The 12,451-nt window shown below is 48.8% G+C and overlaps 1 long non-coding RNA gene across 1 annotated transcript; it reads right to left on the bottom strand.

Moving 5' to 3' along the window:
* Positions 1 to 6,728: 6,728 nt before the first annotated feature.
* LOC114485090 (uncharacterized) lies at positions 6,729 to 12,233 on the bottom strand. The gene is made up of 3 exons (XR_003678562.1): positions 12,125 to 12,233; positions 10,468 to 10,566; positions 6,729 to 10,294 (listed from the first exon to the last, which is right to left on the bottom strand). It is a non-coding gene; the product is annotated as an uncharacterized lncRNA (long non-coding RNA).
* Between the last annotated feature and the right edge of the window lie 218 nt (positions 12,234 to 12,451).

The raw sequence follows: 12,451 nt of genomic DNA, 5'->3' as shown, positions 1-12,451 counted from the left end.
ACCTTTCTTGTTGTTTTCACAAAACAGCCAAGACTAAATAATGAGCCCAGGGCTGTGCCCTTTGGTAGCGTGATAGCTCATTACCCACTAGCGGCCTCCATCTGCCCTCATGGCTGCATGGGGAGCCATTACGATTATGATGGAAATCTCAGAAGCCATTACCAAGATGCAACAGAGGGCCTACTGCAGACAGCCTAATGGACTAATTTGTAATTGGGAGAGGGAAATGAGTTAGCGAGCTGGGGCCGGCTTTGATGAGAGTGGAAGTGCGCATGCTAAATGTGATAAATGAATAGGAACGTGTGTTTGCGCAGTGGGCTCTACAAGGCTTTCCATCTCTCCCGGGGATTGGAGGCGTGCTGACAAGCCGTGAGGCGCGAGGAGGAAAGGGCTCGGGGGAGGCAGACAAGATTCAAGCAGAGTAGCTAAGGATAAACCGGTGAGGAAAACTGATGGCAGTAGAGTCCAAGGAAATGACTGCAGCTGCCATGAAAGTAGTAATTAGGAAGCATTTGGTGTGCGTGTCTTTAACCATTGAAATAGGGACAAGGAGGAGCCCTGGCGCTTGTTGTGGGAAACGGGGGGGGGGGGGGGGGGGGGGCTGTGATGTTCCGAGAGGGAAGCCCCCTGCACAGGGCTCTGACGGGAGAGCGTCCTCAGACCTGGTGGTCCACACAGATTCTGCCAGCTGCACGCACAGCTCATTCCTGAATCACCGCGAGAGCCCTCTCTCCCAAGAGCCACTGGAGATCCTGCAATGGCAAGGCCCTTGCAGGCCCAGAGGCAGCCGTGGTGCAAGGGAAGGAGCCCAGGCTGGGGGTGCCAGACCACCAGTGCATCTAGGCCAGAAGGCTTCCTGTCCTGGGGGGCTGGAGGGTCACCTCGTAAGCACCCATGCCCAGCCCTCCAAGCTGAGGAGTGCTGGGCGCCAGCATAGACACACGTGGGGCCGATTTCCAAAACCCGGCATTTCCTTCTGTTTGTCAGTCAGCTCCCAAGATTTCAGCGGCCGGGTGGAGAGAGTGCCCCAGGCGTTCCCAAGGGCAGCCCGGGGCCTTTGTGGCCTCTCAGGCTGATGTGGCCTGTTGACCGGGAATCCCCACTCTGTCTGAGACCGTGTCCTTCTTGGAACTGTCCTTGTTTGACTTGTTTTCTCTGCCATGGAGCTCCTCAGCTCTATTCTGACCTCCAGACTCTGGTGTCCTTTCCCATAAGTCAGACCTTCGTGTCCCTGGAGCTGCAGCCTTGGTGTGTCCCTTTCTCCCAGCGACCTGCTGTCCTCAGCCTTTCTCTGGATCTCACTTTTTCTCTTGGGGCGGCCAGACTTAAGCCTTCAGGGTCGTCCTAGCTCTCGGGGCTCTTCCTGCTCCCAAACATTCCCGGGCCTTTGCCTAGGAAGACCTTTCAGCCTTTCTAAACAGCCTGAGGGAAAACGCGTAATCCTTCAGGGAAGAAGGAGGCAGTGGAACCAATTAACTGAGCCCCAGCCGGGGGCCGGCAGAGCACCTTGCCAAGGTAAGAGGCCAAGCGGGTTGCCTCCTGCCCTCAGCCCCACCTCTGTCCCAGGGGCACCCTCTCCTCAGAGCATTCCCAAGTACATCGGAAAACTTTCCATCCTCTTCACCGACCACCAGCAGATAAGCTTTCTAATTAGCTCCCTAATGGGATGATGAGAGTCCTGTTCAGCAAAATTTAATTGACAGCCTATGTGGTGGATCACGTGATTGATGCTACCTAACTTTGAAAATGAACCTGAGGAAAGCAGCCGAAAAACACAGATACACGGAGACCCCAAACAGCTCAGTCTGGGAGAAAGCAATCAATCGATAAACGAGGCTGAGAAACACTATCAAATATTATAAGCTAAAGGAAGTTACTGAAAAAACACGAAGCGTGGTTCTGATTTTCCTAGATGTCCTGGAAAGGGGACAGCTGAATGGATGCCATTGACTACTAGCAGAAGCATATCATCGCATCAGGAGAAACTGACGTTTTCCCAGCCAGTGTCTGCCGTTAAATATACCATCAGTTATGCTGTCAGTATCCCTTAAACCAAGAGCCTCATCAGACACTCCCATCGATATTAGAAGGTCGAGATTTTCTATAAAGAGCTGTTGCTTAGATGTCCTTTAGTAAAAGCCGCACCCCCGCCCCGACCCGTGTCAGCCCTGGACTAATAAGCCCTGGAGAGACTATAAAATTCAAGGGCCTGCTGTGCCCAAACTCTCATTCTAGCGAGGCAGACCTGAACTTGGGTAACTAGTTCAGTTACACAGACAGTAACAGAGGGTCTGGAAAACACACAAGAAGTCACGAACCGGTTTGACAAATATTTGTTGGGTACATGATGTAGAGCAGACACTGACCCAATCACTGGAGACAGAGCAATACATAAGTGGCATGGTCCCTGTCCTCGGGAAGCTTACGGTCTAATTCTGACCCAAGGGGAAGGAAGAAGGTCCAGGGTGGGAGACAAGGGGGCGTGGTATTTGAGGTGGGCTGTGAAGCTAGAAGTTCACTGGAAATCACCAGGAATGAGATGTCCAGGAAAATCCCAAATATTTGGAAATTAAACAGATTTCTACGTATGGGTCAAAGAGGAAATTACAAGGGGAATTTGAAAAGGTTTTTAAACGAATGGTAGTAAGAATACTACGTATCAAAATCTGTGGAGTGCAACTAAAGTAGTGCTCAGAGAGGAATCGATGGTTTTAAACGCTTATATTAGAGTAGAAGAAAAGTCCGAAATCAATGACCTAGGTTCCACTGTGAGAAGGTAGGACAAGGACACAGATAAACCCAAAATGAGAAGGAAGGAAATAATAAAGCAGCAGAAATTATAGAAATGGGAAACAGACAGTTGAGAGAAAACCTTAGCTAGACTGAACAAGGGGGGGAAACACACCAATACCAACACATCAGGAATGAAAAAGATGTTATCAGTACAGGTCTTACAGACGTTTAAAGAATAATCAGGATGGGAGTTCAACAAGCAGAAATGGAGAGCATGAAGTCCAAGTAACAAGAGTTGCTGTAGTTATATGTGGGTTTGGAGGGGCGTGGGAGAGGGACTTGGCCTAGAAGACAGCGAGGCTAGCAATTTCGCTTGGAATCAGGTACTAACCTGAATTGTCACTTTCCGCAGTGACCCAGGGCCCGTGTTCACGGTCCCACTCGCTGCTCCTCACAGCACAGTTCCCGATGCGCAGGTTCGGACGTGTTCTTTGACCAGTAGATGCCGAAACCGAGGACAAGTCACCACATGGGCCCTGATGCCCTGCTTTCAGGGCACCTGAACTTCCTCAAAACATTTTTGCACATGGGACATTTCTGGCCAGTAAGTAACTCTAACAGATCTGAGTCTGCCGCCCCCAGAATATGAGGAGACTTTGTTTCTCCCCTTCCAAACTATTAGCTCCTTGTCAGTTGGGCTCACAGGTTTCAAAAATGATCTGATGCCATCCTAAGACCGTGCTGTCATCCTTGCCAAGGTGTATATGCTTCTGAAAATGGGACTCTTTTTTTAAGATGAGTCTGAATGTTCATAGCAGAAGATGCTTGCCAAAGCCTAGCTGCTCACTCAACAGCTTCCGGGTCAACAGGAGCCCACCCGACACCTAAGAGAGTGGGGCGGCGGCACGGGCGGGCTTTCAGCCACCTGCGCCACGAGTCTGTGGACAAGGCCCTGAGCTGCTCAGCCTTTCACCTGCAGGAGCCCTGGCTTGTCTCTGCTGCTTCGTGGTGGGACTGCGCCTTCCTTGCTCTCTCTTTCCCCTCTGCCCCAGTATCCACCTGAGAGGCGATGTTTCATGGTAGCAAAGACCATAGACTCTGGAGGCAGACTCTGTGGTCCTGAGCAAGTTACCTTGCCTCTGCGCCCCTCAATTTACCATCTTTACTGTGAGCAAATTGAGAGTGGCTCACTCACAGGGTCGTGGTGAGGAGCTAAATGACTTCACATACTTAAGAAGGGCCTAGGAGTGCGGGCAGGAAGGGTCAGAGCGGGGAGTGTGCCCTGTATGCTAAGTTGAGGAACAGGGCTCTGGGCACCTGTGTCTTCATCTACCTGAGTATCCTTGTGCCCAAGAGAGCAAGGCATTCACACCCGTGACAGGTTGACACCTGGTAAGTGTGGGAAGTATTAGGAAATCTCAGGCTTGGCTGTGGGGCTCTTGGGCCTTTTCTAGCTCTTGGATTCCTCCGGCTAGTTACCCTGGCAGTCCTCTTTTGGTGGGAAGCTCCACGCTGTCCCTCCCACTGTTGGCCCCAGGTACCCTGGGTTGGACAGCAGCAGTTTGGTCAGGAGTCCCTGCCCTGCTGGGACTGGCGTACACTGACCCTCAGTTAAGACTGAGGCTCTCGTGGTGTCCTCCAACCTTCTGAGACAGTAGATTTCATGAACTGGAAGCTTTGCCCTTCCCTAAAATAGCCAGGTGCTGATTGCTTGTGCTATGACATCGGTGCAGGCAAGAGAGGAGTATCTTGAAAGGGCGGAAAAACTGGGACAAGGATGGGGAAGGAGAGGGAGGAGAAGAAGCCCTCATGTGGGGCTTTGATTTCCTCAGGTGAGAGTGAGTCAGGCACTTGCGTCTGACCTGACATTTTCAGAACATTCTCACGTGCATTATCTGACCACTTCCTTACTACAAGTTTGGGAGCAAGGGATGGCCTAAGTCGGTATTTGTACTGGAAATGAAAAAGCTAGAGCCGAGGAAGGCCAAGGGGCGTGCTCAAGGTCACATGCTACTTCCAGACACGTTGGGGACCGGAGCCCAGAGGTGCTGCCTCCTGGGACTCCCCTCAGGGGAGTGTGGAAAGTCTCCGTGAACCACCATCTGAGCAAACTGCACGACCCACTCTTGGCAAAAGGACGGGCCTGGCTCGTAGCAAGACCAGCGCAGAGTGCTCTGGGACCCTGCTGACACCGCATTTGAAACTCCGCCAGGCAAGAGGAACATCCTGGAAGTTTAGCCCTCTGTTGGCTGTTTCTGAGAGAGCGTTGTTCTCCGATGCTGGATTTAATGAATAAATTATAATAACTTTTGCATTTTTATCCATGTCGTGCATGTCTATCTGCCCTCCCCATGTAATTTCCCTCTCCCCGTCTACATACTATATTTCTTTTCAAGCCCCTGAATTTTTTTTTTTAAGTGCTCCTCTCAGCAATTGCTGATAAAGATGCATACCTCCTTGTTCTGCTTTGTAAGTGTATGTGCTCAGAGCCAGGAACTCAGGGAGGAATGTGTGGAAGAGGCTATGTTTACACTTCCAAGGGGAGGTGACCCCTAGGAGCTGAGAGATGGAAAGGGAAAATGGTATGTGACCCCTGGTGGCAGGTGAGCTCCTTAGGGGACAGGAGGGGTCTTGCCTGTCTGTCTCCGGTGCTGGAATAGGGGCTTACCTGCAGTAGCGCACAAGTGCACCTGTGGAATCCATGTATCCATGAGCGGGCTGGGTGGCTGAGGGGCTGGATGACCAAATGAATGGGTGGAGAGATTGATGCTAAGGCATCAAAGTCAAGTCTCATTTGGCTGGTTGTGTGAGGGAGTCTTTACAATTACTCCTCCTCTGGATTTCATTACAATATTTTGTCTCAGTTTTGTTCTGCCCATTTCTCAGGATTTCTTTATGTTCTTAGTGGGAAAAGTTGATTCTGTTATTTTTATGAAACATACGCTTTTCTCCCAAGTGCTCAATCAGTGTAACCATGATTGAGAGATCAGAGTAAACTCCAGGAGGAAAGTTAACAAAGCGTAAGAATAACCTGAATGTGACTTCTAATATGCACTCTTTAGGTTTTCTACTCTTTCTACTGGTTTATTAAATAACCTTTCTTGGAAGGTCTACTAATTCCTTTGAAAAAAGATACTTATTTTACATTGTGTTATAGTATACTAAGCACTGTTACTACTAGGATGTTTTGAGAGACAGGGAACAGTCTTTAGAACCGAGATACAGTTCTAGGAAATTAAATAAAATCCACTGACCAGAAAGAAATGTAACGTGATAGGGCAGGAGAAGAAATAGTCTCTGCCCGAAAAATCAACCACGAAAATAGTAAGGATTTATGTGCAGCAAATCCTGACGTTCGAATTTAAAATAAATAAATGGAAAGGATGGTATGATTTGAAATCAGCTTCCACTTTGAACTAGGCATTCAAGACTCAGAATAAAAATGGTCCTCTTGTTTGCAGAACTGATCTTTGTAGCCAAAGCCTCATCTCCACCAAGAGCACTTTATTTGAGAATCAAGGGAAGTCATTGCTAAGAAAGCTTGTCTTCTTAAACCATGAGTGACTTTCAAAGAAACAAATATCAAATTGGGAAATCCCTGCTGATCTTTTTCTTCAGAGTCTAGGTATGGGTGTGTGTGTGTGTGTGTGTGTGTGTGTGTGTGTGTATACACACTTTTTTTTTTTTTCCTCAAAATCACTAGTAGTCAGACTCTGATAGAGTCTTCCTTCTTTTTACCACTCTTGAAAGGCATAGTGCGCCTCAGGTTGATTCAGCCAATAAACGGTCAACTTCCTAAAGAGATTGTTTGGGATTCGTGAGGAAGAAAACGCCAGGATCTGGGCGGTGTAGAGATCAGAGCCGTGATCAGAGCCAGAAGGGGAGTTAGGACTGTCCCCGACTTTCTTCCTCTTTTGATGAGCTCCCCGCACCCCCACTGCCCTCTCCCACCCTTGACCCTTCAGTCCCACCAGCTGCTGTTTTTCCATTCTCTGTAGCCTCTGACTCAAAGCCACTGAAGAGAACAGGCTGAAGGCCCTTGTATTCCCTGAAGTGATTCATTGCTTAATAGGAACTTCACTAAACTTCCCGATTGGAGTTTTCTTAGTTTTGAAAATCAAACCAAGTTCAAGAAGTAAACATCACAGGTAGACATCCCAGCCCAAAGCAGAAGAAAAATGTCTCAGGTTAAATGTTTTGGCACAGAACAGAATTTATGAGCATTTTCAACGTTTTGACTTTTTTCCCCCAGTCACTGTTATTCCTTACCCCACCCCCAGAGTTAGGTGTGGAGAGAGTATGTTGGCTGGTTTCCATGGTGACACCGAAGAAAAGTCATTTTTTAAAGTAGGTTTCTACTGTGTTATTTCACATGCATGAAACATCAACGTCTACGCTGTGTGGCTGTTACCCCCAAACGCGAAGACATATAAATGGCTGGAGTATTTTATATAAATAGACAAGTGGGGGTGATGTTTTCCTTGGTCTGGCGCCGACCCTAGTAACAAAAGTCTCTCAGTTACTCGGGGCACCTGGGCCGGAGCAAGGGAACAGTTCTGCTCAGTGTTAAACAACCTTCTCTCCTATGAATAACCATTGAAAAAAAACAAACAAACCACAGCTCACATTTACAGTCCACCCCCTCCAACTACAAAGTAGTGCTCAGATGAGAAGTTCCCAAATAACCAGAATTTTCAAACCTTCATCTGTGTTTTCAGTCTAACTTACTTGATCAACCACTGCAAATATCCCCTTACCTGTCCAAGGAGTCATCTAGAACCTCCCTGCCCCAGGAAACACGCAGTTGCCGCCAGCCTCTCGGAGAGATGAGGTTAGGAAAGCCGAACTTTTAGTAGCAGAAGTTTGGTAAAGCTCTCGCCTTTCCTCTGCCACCCCAACTGGCCTGCAGAGTTTTGAAGTGGAAGAGCATAGATAAACTGTCTCCTTGTTTCCCTTACATGTCACCATGATGTACTTGTTACTTTCTGTAACTGAGAATATACCTGGTTTGGGGAAGAGTAAAATCGACAGCACTGCCTTATCTTTGGAGAATAGTATCATCTTGCATGTGGAGAGTGCCTTTAACTTTTCCAAGTTCTCTCTTGCATGTGAACTTTCTAGTAATAGTGGAAGATAGTTTTTTCTTGGTATACTCTCCTTGTTTCAAAGCTACGGGGACAGCAGTCCAGTTTGCCCAGCATGTGAGGAACAAAGCCGAGTCGAGAATTCAGAACCCGTGATTTCCCCCCAAAGCTTATGTTACTAATCCTGCACTTGGCGTCTTCCACCCAGCCAGTCTGCTCAGATACAAGGTGAGCGAGTACAAGATTACAGATTTCTGGGACTGGGTCTCAGACAGACACAGACCGTCAGGAGGAGTTTGTTCTTCAGTTATCAAATAGTTGTTGAGCACCTGCTACATGCTGGGTGCTGCTTTAGACAGCGGTGGCCACAGCAGCCAAGGATCCCTACGTTCCAGTGGTGGGAGGGGCAGATGACGAACAAGTGAGTAAAATGCACACTGTGTCAGAGGATAAACGCTAGAGGGAAAGTAAAGCGGGAAGGTGGGGGAGTGCTTGCAGTCTTAAATAGGGCGGCCAGAGAAGGTCTTTTCCAAGGGAGACATTTGAACAAAGAGCTGAAGGCGCTAAAGGAGTGAGATTTGAGGATCTGCGGGGAGAGAAATGCAGGCAAAGAGAAAGGGTGGGGAGTGTGGGAAGCTGCACGTATCGCTTTCCTTAAATCTGCAGACGCCGGGCCCGTACTTGCTGCATGTGCTTGTATTCATGAGTGTATTGTCTGTTTGAAAACTTTTCTCAAATTCCGAGCTTGGTACATGGCTTTAATTTCTGCGGTAATGACTTCCTGTGCCCGGGGAGCTCTTTAATAGGTGCATTCGGAAAGTTGTAATCGTTAGGCCCGGGCTGGTCTCGTATTACCTACGTGGAAAAAGCAGAATTGCTTTGGCACTGATTGGATCTTGGGATGGTGACTCTGTTTTCTTGGTTTTTAATGCGGATCATTGAAAACATGTCAGGGCCCTGATCTCAAGTGTTTCTCTTAAATAGGGAGAATCGTGTTTTTATATGCAGGGGGTACAGGAAGGGGCTTGGGGTGGAAGGGGGTGGGCAGAAGGGCTCTTATATTCTAAATGGCAGTCAGCTGCAGCCACTGGTTATCTGGAGCCCGTTCAAACTCATTGGGAGAACAGTTGAATTTTTAAAGTGCCTTTTGAGTCTCTCTTTCATTTATTTTAACTGATCTGCGGGGATTAGGAGCTTGGTAGGGGAACACCAGAATGCGTGCCAAAATGTGTGAATAATTAGAGCTCTGAGGATGTGTGCCAGATAGAAGGGGAGTATTCACACTTCTGATTAGATTCCGCTAAATGCAGTTGTAAATCACTGCCGCCCCAGTCACGGAGCCCCGTCAGGAGTTAGCAGGGAAGGAGGCTGGGGGGCACTGAGGGGACGAGGGGCCACCCCAAGGCACGGGGTGCGGACGAGGAGGGCGAGCAGGATGGCTGCAGTGGCAGCAGCCAGAGTGACGATAATTCTGGCATCTCTCTTCCAGTTCGGTTCTCCCATCTTGAGTCTTGCTGGGCACCAAGCTGGCTGCCATCTTGACAAATGTGGATAAGACGAGTCGCTGTTCTCTGGACACTCAGTCTCAGGGGAGGTGAATGAACAACTGTTGAGCTGTGTGATGAGCGTGTCAGAAGGACAGACGCCAGACCGAGAGACCCCGGGGGAAGAATGGGGTCTGCAGAAGGGAAAGGAGCGGAGAGAGTTGTATTTCCTTCTCAGACAAAAGGTGAAGCTTCAGAGAGCCCAGCAAGGTGAGTTAGTGGTTAGAGGAACTCCAGGCTGAGGGAACAGCATGTGCAAAGGCACAGATGTCAAGGGGCCTCTCTTAGTCTTGGCGTGACGTCCATTGTGGCTGGAGGCGGGGAACAGGACAGGGCAGGAGGATGGGCATTGAGACTTGCAAAGTAGATTGGGCTAGACTGTGAAGGGGCTTTAGTGCTCATTTAGAAAGCTCCTTTTCAAACTGCAAATCACTCCAGACGTCCGGATTCAGCCCTGACAAAGGGTCGGTGTCCCACCCCAGTGAGAGAACCCGCTTTAGTCACAGTCCTTGATGGGAACGTGTTGGTCTTCTTCACATACATTAGGGCAGGAGAAAGAAGCGCAGGGAATCACCACTCTCACCAGCGGGGAGCCTTTGGAGGGTGGTAAGGGGAAGAATGAAACAGGAGGTGGTTAACTTAAGAAGGTACCCGGCAGAAGCTGTGGTGAAGAATTATCAGTTTGCGGGGTGAGCCTGGACTGGATGCAGATGGGAGGTTATGGTCAAGGTCTGAACAAAGAGGATGGCTGAAGGAATCCACTTCAAGGGAGACGTCAGAGTGGAATCAAACAGGGCCTGCTGAGGAGGGCTCCGGCTGTGTGCTGGCTTCCTTGGTGAGCTGCATGGGGCCCTTTCAGAACTCTTGCGGTGGTCCTAGCGCTACACTAATCCTTCCTGATTAGCATGGAGCGCTATAGCCAGACACAGCGTCCTGCAAAAAGCAGACAGTGAGTATATGTTTTAAAGACTGGCCCGAGGTCTGGAATCCCGGCAGTTTCCTAATCACATCCACACTTTTTCTCCCTCTGCTACACCACTCTTATGCTCCCCACTCCCCCGCGTTGCTAAAGGGTAGTGGTGGTCTTTAAAAAAAATCCCACTCACCTCTCACTCTGTAAGCACATCACAGCCCATAAGATGCTGTCTCTGGTCCCTCTCTCCATCCTGTTCTTTGAAGAGTGGCTCACTTTCTCTGTCTTGATACTGTAACAAGATGCTCTGAAATGAACTAGCAGCTTGAGGTGGGCGTAAAAGCCCAGGAAAAGGAATGCAGGGGAAATGCGACAGAACGGCATGAAACCCAAAGCAAATGGTAAAAATGAGCAACACATGGTGAATGTGGAACAGAGAGAAAAGCATAAAAATCACAACCACATCTGACATCTCTTGAAATGGCGAGAAACAGAGGAAACAACACATGTGGTTCTCTTCAAGTCAGAAAGATTCCTCTTCACCATTCCATGATGGTGTGAAGGAGACTCTTTTGGAAGACTTGAACCCTTTTCCAGTTGTTCTACCAGGGCTTTTATTTCTTCCACTTTGGCCAGTAAGTTCAGACACTCAGAGAAATGCTTAGCCTTTTGCACCTTTTCCAGGCACCGAATGATAGACTAAATCGATGCTTTCCAAAGTCCGTGTCAAAGAAAATAATTTGAGATGTGAGGAGAGAACATCTAGAACTACTTTTTCTACTTATTTTTATCTTACTCGTTTAGATATATTTATTATGTATATGTTTTAGAAATAGTAGAAGTGGTGTATGATTACAGTGTGTAAATAAGTGAAAATATATTGGCAGAGTTAAGTGATCGGTTTTTCTGTTTGTTGCCCCTTTTCGGGGGCACATGATCAGTGTGCAAACCATCAGGGTAGTTACCAGGGTTACTAGTTGGGGTTGGGGACAAGAAGAATGCTCTGGAATTATGTGTTTCCTTATGGAAACAGGCGAGTTACCTGGACGGTCTGTTTCCTTCGAGCCTACAGGATAGCCTGTCAGGTCCTCTTAGAGCCTCAAATGCTCCAAATCTGTAGTCAGAACCCAGAAAAAAGGAAGTTTCCCAAGAATCCTTTGGACAAGAGATGGCCACGTTTATTTAGCCTGTAATCACTTGCAGAGCTGCACTCACAGGTGGAAAAACACGGTCAGAAGTCACCCTCAGGGACTCTCACCCTCATAGGCCCGACTCCTTCACTGCCCTTCCCCCAATGTTGCTGTCACTGTTGGGGGTGCAGGGTGTTTGTGCCGGGTTGTCTCACCCCCCCAGCACCCTCCTCCAGGCCACGGTGTGCAAGGGTGCTGCGGTGATGTGAGCCTTGCCCGTGGCAGCGCTCCCCACACCGAGAGAGCCATAAAAATGACACGTAATCGCTACAGCCAAACTAGAGCCAGGAGCACTGTGCTACGCTTGGGTGCTCTTTGCCTTTCTTGCAGCCATCAGCTTTTCTTTTCTCTTTTTCCAGACTTAAACTCCAATCCAGCTCAGCCTCAGAAATCCCATTAGTGCTGGAGAAGCAGATGGCACAGGGGCGCCCTTCACTTGGGTTGTCAGCCATGTCTCCACAGCTCAGGGACTCACCCTCCCACCCCACCACCCAGGCTCTCTCTCTGGGGAGTGTCCTCCCCATTCCTTCCTCATCTGCTAGACCTCTGCCCCTAGGCAGCCTGTTCCTAAACGATGCATCTCTTGTAGAGATGTGTTCTGGTGAGAACAGAAAGACTCTCCTCACCTCGCTGCAGACAGCTGTGCAGCAGGACCCTCACCTCCAGCTGCGAGTGCTTCTCGTCAGTAGCTGATGAACAGCCTCGGGCTCCCTTTTCCCGGTTTCCTCTCCAACCGTGTTTATCACACAGCTCCATCTTAACGGTGATCTTTCTAGATGTTAGACAAAGATAGAGCTCTCGTGTAAGAACACACCATCAGCAACAAATGGAAGATATTATCCGTTCAGGTTGTCAATTGCCCCGTTTCTGTCTTATTGAAATAGGAGATGGACCACATCTGTTTGAAATCAGTGGAGTGAAATAATAGCTGGTGAGTAGAGTCCTGGAGGAAGTGGGCCACGATGGGACCCAGGGTCTCCTTCTATT

This window comes from Physeter macrocephalus, unplaced genomic scaffold (genome assembly GCF_002837175.3).
Source record: "Physeter macrocephalus isolate SW-GA unplaced genomic scaffold, ASM283717v5 random_494, whole genome shotgun sequence".
Lineage (NCBI taxonomy): Eukaryota > Metazoa > Chordata > Mammalia > Artiodactyla > Physeteridae > Physeter > Physeter macrocephalus.
Note: the sequence above shows the minus strand (reverse complement) of the source record. Positions and strands in the feature narration are given on the sequence as shown.